Raw genomic sequence first — 12,744 nt, 5'->3', positions numbered from 1 at the left:
CGGGAGTGTTGGTCAGCCCAAATGGCATTACTAAATATTCAAAGTGCCCATAACGGGATCAAAAGGCAGTCTTTCATTCGTCTCCTGCCCTGATGCAAACTAGTTTCTACGTGCCACAGAGGTCCACTCTGGTGAAAATTCAGGCACACTCCATACTATCTGCACACTGCACTTTCCGAGATTAAGGGCAGGAGAGACAGGTTTCAGGCTGTCACCCAGTTTAGGGCCTGATAGACTATGCAAAGATGTCACTTTCGATCCTTTTTCTTAACACAAAGTTCTGGCCCCCCTTCTCGGGAGGTGGAGCACCAGATGAAGCCATTGGCCAGGTTCTCCTGGATGTACACATGAAGGGCTGCTAATTCTGGCTCAGACATCATATAGATCTGTCCATAAGGGACATTTGCCGTGGGCTGCAGGTCTATGAGGCAGTCATAGTCCCAGCGCAGAGGTAGCATGTCTGTATGCTTCTTTTAAAAATGTCTGCATAATCCCAATCCTTTTCAGGGATATGGGGACTGAGGCTTGGAAGTGACCACTTCAGTCTAGCCACCATGAACTGGAGTTCCCACACAGATGCTTCAAATTGGCTGCAGGAGACCCAGACCAGAAGGCTGGGGCTAGGTGCATGCAGTCAGACCCTTTGGCAGTATTCAGAGAGGAAGCTGATCCTCTTTTCTCATCAGGAGATGCAAGGCTTATGCTGCTCCAGTCAGGTGATGCAGAGAATTAGGGGGAGGAGTGGAGAATAGATCACATTGAACTGTAGCACTTCCCAATGGCCCTGAATTATGGTCTCTAGCAGTACTGTTTCTGTATCACTGGCCCTGAAGACAGGAGGGACCCATATATCATTTCTACAAGAAATGCTGTAAGCTTTAAACAGAGAGGGATTTGTAGCACTTGAGCATCTATGAAGTTATCAGTAGCCTCGGAATTGATCAGAGCCCACTGGGAGGCAATCAGCTTGGCCCCATCCGTGGCATGTAACTATTTGTACTTGGAAGTGCGGGGAGGACTTGCATGTCCTGGATCAAGTTTCTCTTGAGGACCGGAGAGTAGTTCCAGACACAGTGACCTGGTGGTCCCATTGAGTCCAGGGACATATAAGGGTGACAGCTTGAAAGTGCTGATTGACCCGGTCCGCTCAGACTTACTCTGTTAATATATGTGTGTGTGTGTGTGTGTGTGTGTGTTCATCCGGTTCTGGGGCTGGAGGAACCCAGCCCTGGGGAACCTAGGTCCTGCGAGATAGCTCCATTGGGATGGGACTTGCAGAAGGGAAAGGTAGAGCTCCATATAAAAACACAAGTGACACAAACAGTACATTAATAGAATTATAGAAACACCCCCCCCCCACCAAGAAGAGTAACCCAAATAAATGAGCATACACCAAAGTAACAGGCAAATCTGGTAACAAAGTATATAGGATGAAATTCAATCAGGACAAATGCAAAGCACTCCGCTCAGGAAGGAACAATCAGTTGCATACATACAAAATGGGAAATGACTGCCTAGGAAGGAGTACTGCGGAAAGGGATCCAGAGGTCATAGTGGATCACAAGCTAAATATGAGTCAACAGTGTAATGCTATTGCATAAAAAGCAAACATCATTCTGGGCTGTATTAGCAGGAGTATTGTAAGCAAGACAAGAGAAGTAATTCTGTCTGTCACAGGGCAGAGGTATAAAACCTTTGGGTGCCCTGCTAAAGACCCGGCTTCTTCCTGTTTCCCTGTAGGGTGGCCGGGTGTGTGGGCCAAGACCCTTAGCAGGGAGCCCAGCTGCAGGCCCTAATGAGGGCAGGCTCAGGGTGATCTGCTGAGCCGAGTGGAACCAGCTGGGTTGATGAGTGGGCAGGCGTATAAACCCAGGGAAAAGCTCAGGGAGGGGGGTAGCCAGGGAGGAAGATAAGAGGGTTGAGGCTCTGACTCCGCTGGCTGACACAACCCTCAAAGGCCAGAGGACCCAGTGAGGGGTCGGAGCAGGGACAGGTGTTGGGGGAAGTGGGACTGTACCGCCACTGTAAATAAAAGAACACGGGTGAAGCACCCTCAAGAGACGTCTGAGACCCTTTCTTTGGCCAGCCCAAGCACAGGTAGCAGGGACAAGGAGAAGGAAACTTGGGCTGCCCTGTAACACTGTCCTTTCTGTCCATCCCTTTCTCCCTTCACCCTCCTGTTGAAGAGAGCCCTTAAAGGGACAACACCCCTTTCCTGCCAGATAGCTGGACAAACGAGTCTCCCTTTCTTTACTTCGGACTATTTGTTAAACTAGTTTTAAGAGAACCCTCCAGCAAAATCAGTACCTTAGTAAGATATAAAATCCTTTGTTACGCCTAAAATCTTTGGAAACATATTTTTTAAAGTTGGTGACATTTCATAAACATGTCTATCGTTATGGAGATCACACAAAGTAAATTAGTGTTCCCTTTTTCTAAAAGCAATGAACCTTGTTATGAACACACTAAACCTCTCTGACTGATTAATTTAAAACAATGTCTTTTTTTCAGTGAGTTAAATATGTAGTAATCTGGAATGGTTACTTTATGAAGGCTTAAGAGTACATTTAAAAGTATAAAATCATTTTAGAAATACAGATTAAGAAAATGTAAAACAGAGAAGAGCTAAGTCACTAAATATTATAGAATAAATGTTGTATTCAGCAGGGCAGCTGACTCGCCCTTACTACACAGTTTTTGCAGATAAATCTCTGACAAACTTCAGGGTATATCAAAAAACCCAGGACTGACATTTTTTACTCCCAAATTTAGTGCTTTTAATTAGGTACCTTCTGCATGTCCAGGCTTCACCTTCTGGCACGCAGTGGCAAACATGCTCCATTTTCTTTAGAAAGAAATTGCAGAAGAGTGGTTTTTTTCAAATGTTATTTGCTTCATTTGGTTTTTTCAGGGATTTGGCTGGAAGAGGGTGAACAGGGATGGGGAGGGAAGAGAGGCGGGAGACAGTGGGGAGAGGGCGGGGCCTGGTCAGAGCGTGGGTGGGACCTTGGGCAGAGCAGGGGTGGAGTATGGGCGGGGCCACAGGCAGAAGAGGTGGGCTGGGGAGCTAGCCTCCCCAAGCGGCAGCTTCACCCACCACCCATGACAGCAGGTAAGAGCAGGTCGGCTCCCGCACACCCAGTGCTCACTGCAGTCTCCTTAGGCAGGGACCATATTCACAGAGCGGTATGCGTCGGTGCTGCACATTCTGCATGAGGGAGAGGGAACGGGCATCTCTGTGGGGAAATGTGACTCTCCACCGTCGTAAGGCGGGCTGGGTGGCTCGGTATCCTTTGCTGCCTCGTCCCTCCCGCCCCCCTCTGGGGTTTTGAGCCTGGGTTACCCTCAGGCATAGGGGCACCAGTTTAATAATACTGCATAGGGCCCCATAAATCCTAAGAATGGCCCTGCCAATAATGTATTTCCAGGACAAATTCATGATATTCATGAGATTGGAAAGTAATTGGGAGAGTCCCAAGCAGTCACCTGAATAATGGCCTGACCTCTTGAACAACAGCAAATGGAGTTGGAGCTGTTTGTCTGAGATGATATGTAAATCTTTTTCCTTATTCAAACAGTTCCACTAGGAAGCCTCCACTTGGGAGAAATTAAAGTCACTGAGGTCACCAGATCTAGTGAATCAAATTTATCCCAGGAATTGCCAAAACTGAGTGAATTCACTCTAAGAGCTGACCATTGATAGCCACATCCAACTGTATGGCGGGATGGCGGTCATCTTGTGTGTATTGTAGATGGAGCGCCGAGCAACCCCTGAGCTGCAGACTGTGGTCAATGTTGCCTGAGCATTTCCATTTGAAAGGGTCCCTTTTCAGCTCCTTATAGCTTTTTACATTTCAGGCTGAATTCTTCCACAACTGGTCTCTACTTAAGGTGTTTTACATTTGTTTTTAGTGAAAATGAGTCAGCCGTTTGTGAGCACAAAAAGAAAGGATATATTTATACCATTATTAAAAACCCCAAAACAAACAAAAAACAACCCCCAAACCACCTTATCCTCACCACCAACAGTACTTCTGGGATATAGTGCAGACACTAGATGTTTAGCAGATGTTGGTTGCAGATGTGCTCTTAGACAGCACAGAGAAAATGTCTGGATTTTGCCTAGTTCTGAGAATTGACAGAATGGATGTGACAGATGTTGCAGCCCAAGATATTGCAGTGTCGGGAGGGGGGGCGCTATATTGAATTTGATGTATAAATTATGAAAATGTGCAAAACCCATTGCACTGAGATAGGCCAGACAGTCGGAGCTGTAGAATATCCCTAGCTCAGGCAAGGAGGCTGAAGGTGCTGTAGGCTAGGAGAAGCATGTTGAACAGCAGCAGCTTCCCCTACTCTGCAAGCACCAGTGGTGGGCAGCTCAACCCTTGGCCTGCCCACTCCACCCCATCCGCAAGCCCCCACCATTAACCCGTGTCATAAATATAAAGGGAAGGGTCAACCCCTTTAAAATCCCTCCTGGCCAGAGGAAAAATCCTCTCACCTGTAAAGGGTTAAGAAGCTAAAGGTAACCTCGCTGGCACCTGACCAAAATGACCAATGAGGAGACAAGATACTTTCAAAAGCTGGGAGGAGGGAGAAAAACAAAGAGTCTGTGTCTGTCTGGATGATGCTTTTGCTGGGGACAGAACAGGAATGGAGTCTTAGAATTTAGTAAGTAATCTAGCTCGGTATGTGTTAGATTATGATTTCTTTAAATGGCTGAGAAAATAGCTGTGCTGAAAAGAATGAATATTCCTGTCTGTGTGTCTTGTTTGTAACTTAAGGTTTTGCCTAGAGGGATTCCCTGTGTTTTGAATCTAATTACCCTGTAAGATATTTACCATCCTGATTTTACAGAGATGATTCTTTTTTACTTCAATTAAAAGTCTTCTTGTAAGGAAACTGAATGCTTTTTCATTGTTCTAAGATCCAAGGGTTTGGGTCTGTGGTCACCTAGGCAAATTGGTGAGGATTTTTACCAAACCTTCCCCAGGAAGTGGGGTGCAAGGGTTGGGAGGATTTTGGGGGGAAAGACGTGTCCAAACTACATTTTCTCAGGAACCCAGATAAAGTTTGGTGGTGGCAGTGGAAGTCCAAGGGTAGTTTGTACCTTGGAAGTTTTAACCTAAGCTAGTAAAAGTAAGCTTAGGGGGTTTTCATGCAGGTCCCCACATCTGTACCCTAGAGTTCAGACTGGGGAAGGAACCTTGAGAACCCGCCTCTTCATTCCTCACGCCGCATCCTTGCTCCTGCTCCCTCCCTTCCCTGCCTCCTGCCCGCGGCAATCAGCTGGCTTGCGGCATGCAGGACAGAGTGGGGAAGAGCGAGGACATGGCACGCAGGTTCCCCCTTCCTCCCCTGCCTCCTGAACAGTGCAAGCCAGCTGACTGCCACGGGCAGGAGGCAAGGGAGGGAGGGGGGAGGAGCGCCATGTCCTCGCTCCTCCCCCCTCCCTCCTGCCTGTGGCAATCATCTGGCTTGCAGGGCTCAGGGGGCAGGAGAGGGAGGAGCAAGGACCCAGTGCGCAGCCTCACCCCTCCTTCCCCAGCCTCCTGGCTATGACAATCAGCTGGTTTGCAGCGATCAGGAGGCAGGGGACGGGGGGAAGCCTGCGCGCCCCGAGTCCTTGCTCCTCCCCCGCTCCCTCCTGAATGCCGCAAGCCAGCTGATTGCCATGGGCAGGAGGCGGGGGAAGGTGCTGATCCGCAGGGTCTGCCAGCGGGTGGGAGGTGCTGTGGGGGGGCATATGGGAGGTGATGGGGGGCTGCCAGCTGTGGACAAAGCAGGCGACCAAACGACAATATAGCAAAGCATTGCACAAACTTTAAAATGGAGCACGTTCTGTAATGGAGCAGGGACGTAAGATCGAAATAACGTTAAGTGAGAGGACATTTAGTGGGGAGTTACTATATTGCACCGACACAGTGTGGGTGCACTGCCCAGGTGGTGGAATAGATCATTACATCATCTAAGGCCATGTCTACATGTTTTGTTGGCAAAACTTTTGTTGCTCAGGGATGTGAAAACACCCCCCTCCCTCACCCCTCCGAGTGACAAAAGTTTTGCCAGCATAAGCGCTCATGTCACTCGTGTCTCCATCCAACATAGCTACCACAGCTTCTTGAGCTGGTTTTATTAAGTCGACAGGAGAGCTCTCTCTGATCAGCATAACAAGGCTACACGGATGCTTTTACAGCACCACAGCTGAATCAGTAAAACTGAGCTGCTGTAAGCTTGTAAGTGCAGACACTGCCTACGTATGCAGTGCCATATGCTTTGTGGGGCAGAAGTACTTTATCCATGAGTCTGTGAAATGTCACAAGAGCTCCATAGAGCCTGAATGAAAAGGTCTGGAAGTGGTACAGCCCATAGGGCGTGGTGAATGCAGTTAACTCCTTGGAGTCAGGTGACAAAGGGATTTCCCAGTAGCCCTTTGTAAGGCTGAGAGCGGTGATGTAATGGCCTTCCCCAGGCCTTCAGGCATATCGCTGATCCGGGTTATAGGATGGCATCAAACTTTGACACTCCATTTAATTTGTGAAAATTAATGTGAAGGCGAATTCTGTGGTCTGGCTTAGGGACCAGCACAACTGGGCTGCACCAGTCGCTCTTTGATTCCTCAGATACACCCAATTGCAACACAATTTGTAATTCCTTCTTGGCTGTGTCCTTTAACCGCTCCTGTACCTGGAAGCAGCCCTTGTGGACATAGCTCTCAGATTTCAGATGTATAGGTGTTCGATTAGGTGGGTCCACCCTGGTTTAGTAGTAAGAACATTTGTGAAACACTTGACCAATCCTCTGGCCTCCTCCTGGTGGGCCAGGGACAGGTTTTCCCCAAGAGGCATCTCTGTGAAAGACCCGGTCTCTGACCCCTGGGTACCCAATTTTGCCTCTGGTGTTGGGATGTGGGCAAGACATTCATTCTGGGCCCTCCAGGATTTCAGCAGCTTGACATGATATATCTGGGACCCCCGGTGCTTGCCCACCAATTGAAACTTGTAGCTCACCCCACACGATCTCAAAAGGCCCTAGTCTCTCATAATGCCTTGCTAGTAACAAGCAGTAGACCCCAACAGGTGCTACTATCACTCGGCACAACAGCATGTGGAGCCCCATACCCAGCTAGATTGCATAAATGCTCCCAGAGACACTCATGAATTAACAATAGCGAGAAACTCCAGCCAAAATACCCACAGCTCCCCAGCCTTGCCCCCATGAACTACACCAGTGGTTATCAAACTTCTGTACTAGTGACCCCTTTCACATACCAAGCCTCTGAATGTGACCCCCTTTATAAATTAAAAACATTTTTTAAAATTTAACACTATTATAAATGCTGGAGGTGAAGGGGGTTTTGGGGTGGAGGCTGACAGCTCGTGAGCCCCTCCTCCATGTAATAACCTCATGACCCCCTGAGGGGTCACAACCCCCAGTTTGAGAACCCCTGAACTACACTGTCCTGCTCTGGTCAAAAGCCTGATCAGTATATGAGTTTATTACCCAACCCACCCCTCCCTCAATGTGGAAAGGACAATGCAGAAGCCTTTGTTAACTGAGCTGAGATTTTCCCCCAAGCACTTCATTCAAACCAGACAGCTTTTAGGTAAAGTATAAAATTGGTGTATGAACTACAGAAAGATAGATTTTAAGTGATTATAAGTAACAGCGTACAGATCAAAGTCGATTACCATAGGAAATAAAACAAAAAACACAATCTAAGTTCTCTAAACTGGAAAGGATTTGAATCAAGCTGCGTCTCACCCTGTTGGATAGTACAAGAAGTCCACCAGCTTCCATACACAGGCAGGCTTCCTTCTTTCCTGCCTGGACCCCCCTTCCCCACTGCAGTCTTTGTTCCTCAGCTGTTTCCAGGTGTTATGCTGTAGGGGGAGAGTGAGGCCCCATAGTGATATCACTTCCCCCTTTTACAGCTTCTTCCATCTTCCTGGAAAGATCTTTTGCTGTGACCTGACTGGAACAGTCCTCATTGCGTAGTGCTATCTCTGAGAGGTTTCTATGGTACCCGGTTCCTGGGGTAATTCTTGTGAGTGTATTTCCCGCAATAGGCCATTAACGCTGTTTGGCCTTTTCATTGTTGTACTTGAAAGGCTGGTTTTGGGTGTTTTTAACTTCACAACATATTTCAGTGACAGATGCTGAGCAAAACTTCATAACTCTAGATATAATGATAGCACAGAAACATTAATATCCTGTTAAATTGGAACTGATGAAGACTTTTTAAATGTCTCGCAAGGCATACTTTGTACAAAACATATCACAATCGTCTCATAACCAGATTCATAATGATATTAATACGGTGACTATAGGGTGCAGAGTGTTACACCTTAGTTACAAATTTTTGAAACATCTTTTCTAATGTAGGGTTAAGCTGCTCGACCAGGCCGTCTGTTTGCGGGCAACAGAGGTTTTAACTGAGTACATTTTCAGGAGACCACAAAACTGAGGTATTAACTGGGACATGAACATTGTGCCCTGGTCTGTCAGGAGAACTCTTAGAAACCCGCCTCTTGCAAACACATCCATTAAAAGAGTAGCGATTGTGTCTGGGACACTGCCGAGCACAGGGCTATGGCTCGGGTTACCAAGTGGCATAATGAACAGTCACTAACATAAACTGACATCAGATTGAACTTGGTTCCAGGAACCACAAGAGGTCGACCCCAATGGTGGCAAAAGGGCTGCTCAGCAATAGAAGAGGACTGAGGGGCCCTGTGGGCTGGCTCTGGGACCACCAGTTGGCATTCTGGACAGGATGAACAATCATTTTTCAGGTTGAAATACTCCAAGGGGCAAAAGAACTGGGCCAGAATCCTCCCTTGGGTCTTTTCCACTCCCAAGTAACAGGACCACGGTACATCTTGGGCCAGTTTTAACACTTAGTTCCAATACAACTTAAGGACCAGGAGTTGGGTTTGGCAAGCCCTGTTTTTTTTGTCCCAGATCACACACACCAGGAGATCCCCTTTTAGTTCAGAAAGGGGGTACTGGGCATCCTGGTCAGGAGCAACCAACAATCCATTTGCCCAAGTCAACCGGCCATACGGAAGACTCAAGACTGGCTCCTCCCTCTGACTCTGGATGAAGTTGGGCCCCTCCTCTCGGGCCAGTGGGTTGTCCCTAGGAGGAGGCTGTGCCTGTGGCTGCTCTTCAGGGAGCTCCAAACTACACTGCACCCTGACCCTTCAGGCCTGACACTGCTCCCAACAGCACTTTGGTTTGGAACCGAACAGCTCAGGGTCAGAAAAGGGGAAAATTTCTTTAAGCTTAACTTGGGATGCCAAGAGAAGGTTGAGTGCCAACCCCGCCTTCCCAGCTACTCTCACAAGACTGGTTACAGGTCCCCACAGGATCCCTGTCCCAGCCCAATACCATAAGGTAGGTTAGGAGTCAGGCCATCGCCACTGACATTTCAACCTGCTGCTCCACACCATTAACCTGATTTTAGCCACAGGGTAGGACCAAACATCCCGATGAATACACTCTACATAGACCAATTCGGCCCCTTTAGAGATCTGTGCGTGTTTGATTGCCAAGTGAGCTGTAGCTCACAAAAGCTTGTGCTCAAATAAATTTGTTAGTCTCTAAGGTGCCACAAGTACCCCTAAGCTTTTCCCAGAGGCTCACACTCCAGTTCAGTCTCCAGAAAGTTCTCTACCAGGCAGACTGCCTCCTCCAGGCAAGTCACCCGGTGGCAGCCAACCCACAACTTGAGCCACCCCAAGATAGTTTGGCAAAACTGTTTTAACATCATAATTTCCACGGGCAAATAAGTTTCTGATTTCAGCCAAGAAGAGAACACAAATCCTGGAAGCGTTGGGCTGCAGCCCTCGGTGGGAATCTAGAGCCAATGGGTTCATGTTTGAATGGACGATTATAGCCCTCTCCACTAAGTCCTAGGCAGGCTAGTAGGGTTGCTGCAGTGTCCCATTGTCCTTTGCCATCTCAACTCCCAGGTCATGACACACTGCTTAGGCCTCTCCTGTTGAGTAGGGAGCAATCTTAGTGGCCCACTCCTCCCAGGGCCAATAGTATGCCCTGGCCAGCTGCTCAAAAGTCCCTAGGAAGGCCTCAAGAACATCTTCTGTCCCCATTTTGGTGAGGGCTTCTCCCTCCCACACAGGAAACCACAGCCCCGCACTCACCTGTGGGCTCCAGTTCTCCAGATGAAGCATAAACCACTGCTGCTCCCTGCTGCTTTTGCTGGCACCGTTGTTGTTGGAGCTGAAGCTTCTGGTGTAACTGCTGCTGTGGGGTCACAATCTGCTGCAGCTGCTGATGTTGCAGCTACAGTTGCTCCCCCTCCATTGTAAAGAGGATTCAAGATCCATGGTTTCCTGGGCAGTGGCAGACACAGCCTGCATTCTCCACCCTTCCGCTGGGCCTGTCCACCAGCCTGGGGGCAAAACAACCAGCCCCACCCGACTCTGCTTTAGTCACCTCTGTTATTCCTCTGCCACACAAAGACAAGGCATATGGAAAAGTAACACAAGTGATAGTCCTGACCTGGGCTGATACTTCAGGGTCCTCTAGCCCCAATAGCTCAGGGGTCACAGCCCTCCCTCTGCCTCAGGGGGCTACAGGGCCCTGCACTATTGCAGCCTCCTCCTCCTCCGACTGCTCAGGGAAGTGTTTGTCTTTTGTTCCCCCCAGGCCTGGGTCCTCTCTTACATCTTCCAGCTGGGAACTGGAGCCACTCATTAGCTGCTGCTTAGCTAGATCAGCTGGCTCCCTACACTTGCCTGCTGAGCTTCTCCTTAGGCCAGAGCCTCCTGCTCCCTGGCTGGACAGGCCCTTCATAGAGCAGACCCCTGTGCTAAGGAGAGCATTTGGGTTTGTTAGCTAAAGAAGTCGAGGGCTAGTAAACTAAAAAACGGCTCCTTCTGTTCTTAGTCCCTCCTGTGTTCAGACTTTGTACATTCCTTGGAAACAACTAAGATTGCACCAAAGAAAATACCAGACACCAATAATTTCTGCTTCTAGCTGGAACAGCCCCAGAGCCCCAAACTTTGACGAGCTGCTCGGGTGGAAAAGGGGCAACAGCCCCAGTCAGGATTCGGGCGCCATTGTACATTGCGGGCTGTACAAATACATAATAGAAGAGAGTCCCTGGCCTGCAAACTCTGTGAGGAACATGCTCAGTGCCTGATTTTCAAAACCAGCAGCTTGAATTAGGCATCCAAGTTGATCCTTCGGCACCGGCCTGCAGTCGTGTAGTTGGGAGTAAACGAGGGTAAACAGCATTTATCCAGGTGTCCTTCGGGGAATATGGAGTTTAGTTTGGGAGTTCACCCACCTCCTTTTTTTACCACTACATCACTGCCTGCCTGATTCCCACGAGTGCTCAGCATTGACAAGCCTTTCTTATCATGATTTTCTCTCTCCGGCTGCATTTGGAGAACCCCTCCCCTCCTGTGCATGTGACCAACAGCACAGATCCAGGCGCGGCTCAGGAAGTTCACAGTGTTAGTCCAGTGTCACAGATGTGCTGATGCCAACAGCTGGTTAGTGCCATAGTGAATGCAGGGTCTCAGCTCCCTGCAGGAGAGATGGCTGATGTGGCAGACAGCTAGAGCCTCCTCCATGAGTTTCAGCAGCGTGAGCCATTAGCATCTCAACACCTGCCTGATCCCTGTGACCTGAATCAATCTCATTGCTGCTGTGCAGCCTTTCAGCCCAGCCGGCTGAATTCACAGAGGGCGCTAAAGGGAAGGTAAATAACAGAATAACCTTAATTTCCTTCTTGTCTGCAGCCTTGTACTTCTTCGTAAAGCCCCCTAGTGGCCTGTCTAAAAAGTGTCCCTAGACAAAATCCTCCTCTGTGAGGAGGGAATGAAAATACAACATTCATCGATCCAGCCATGCACTAAACATCAACACAAACTATTAAAAACATCCCAGTGAAGGCTGGGAAGACTGCCTGACCTTTCAGTCTCGTGCCAGGGGATTGTTCTGCCCAAGTAAAGCACTTGGCTACTAAATCCCTGAGTTCCTCAGGTATCCAAGGTCTGACCTAATTTTGCAGGAAGGAGGGAGGCTCTTAGATCTAGCTGGCTGTCTCCTTTCAGTCAGATTCGGAGGAGATGGTGGATGGTCTATTTGAGCAGGGGGATCATTACTCACAGGTTCAGTCCAGAAGTACGGATCTGAGTGCTCCGTGAGATTTACCTGCTGAAAAAACCTGGTGTGAAATGATACTTCAGAACTCAAACAGGGTAAGATAAAAGAGTGTTCAGCTCTGCCTGTACTATTCCTTCTTCTGCAGAGCCTTTCAACCACACGCGATCTCCTGCGTTCAGCTCCCTCAGGGCTTTGAGTCTGTGACTCCTGACAAAGTTTCTCTTCTGACGGCTTTTAGATTGTTCTTCCTTTCTTCGTAGCATTAGAAATTCAGTCCAACTAAGATCTAATAGTGAAGGGATGGTTGGGATGATGGAACTCAACTCAGCTCCTCATTGGGCCTGAATCCTTTTGCCAAAGCTGCTGGCAAGCAGGGGAACAAGGCCAGATATTGTAAGAATTTGTTCCACTGTTTTCACAGAGAGTTGTGCTTCCCCATGGTTTTATGAAAACTGGCAACTGATGTAATGAGTGAAACTGCAGGGATTTGTAAATTTAACAGTGTCCAATAGTAACTGAGGATCATTATCAGAGCAGACTTGCAGTGGGATTCCATTGCAGTCAAACACGGATTTCCTCCTGACCCCACTATCTGTGATG

Source organism: Natator depressus, chromosome 1, assembly GCF_965152275.1.
Source record: "Natator depressus isolate rNatDep1 chromosome 1, rNatDep2.hap1, whole genome shotgun sequence".
Taxonomy (NCBI): Eukaryota; Metazoa; Chordata; order Testudines; family Cheloniidae; genus Natator; species Natator depressus.
This window is presented reverse-complemented; position numbering follows the sequence as displayed.